General features: G+C 34.9%; 1 protein-coding gene across 1 annotated transcript in view; it reads right to left on the reverse strand.

The window, feature by feature from the left end:
* Positions 1–740, reverse strand: part of LOC111708040 (probable ATP-dependent RNA helicase spindle-E) — a gene marked incomplete in the record, with an annotated part of 19994 nt that overhangs the window by 18199 nt on the left and 1055 nt on the right. Inside the window, 1 exon segment of the mRNA XM_023481289.1 lies at positions 185–338.

Below are 740 nucleotides of genomic sequence, written 5' to 3' on the forward strand. Positions count from 1 at the left end.
CATCCATCCCATATCCTCAGATAAACGAAAACATTGCTTTAGTTTTAATTCTCGGTAAGGGATCTAACCATAATTTTTCCTGATTTAGAGGTTTTCAGAAATGCTATGGTTAATTGTTTCGTAATTTATTAAAAAATACATATTAATATATTTCTAATCTGTTAAACTATTCCTTATGAATAACCTTGGTAAAGTGATGAACTCATTTGCCACACGAATCTCGGATTCCTCCTCAGTGAGAGTATAATCCCCATTGTGATGCTGTAATAGTAGTACTGGTGACCACTTCAGGGGCTGCAGTAGTAGAAGTAGGAGTAGCATCCTCCAGATCTGTAGATCTAGAAATTATTTAATTGTAAATGATTTGGATAAACCAATATGATAGTCTAAATTTTTTTAGTCAGTGGTATTCACAAGGTGGGAGGGGGCAGTGGGGGCACAGCCCCCTCTGGATCAGTAAGATTTATAATTTCCGGTTTTATTGACCCCTATTGGTGATGAACCTCCCCGCCCCCCCTTTTTTTACGCCTATGGTTTTTGTAATCTCTGCATATCCCAATATCCCAATCGATGAATGGAAAGCACAAAAAAAGTTAATTGTATTGCATCGAACTTTGTCGTAAATAATGCTTATAACCAAATATATAAAACTGAATTAATTAGAATATTCTAATTTATGGTTATTTCCTGGTTGACCATTCAAGTGTTCTAAAATTGGTAACGATTTTTACAATAACATT

This window comes from Eurytemora carolleeae, unplaced genomic scaffold (genome assembly GCF_000591075.1).
Source record: "Eurytemora carolleeae unplaced genomic scaffold, Eaff_2.0 scaffold105, whole genome shotgun sequence".
NCBI lineage: Eukaryota > Metazoa > Arthropoda > Copepoda > Calanoida > Temoridae > Eurytemora > Eurytemora carolleeae.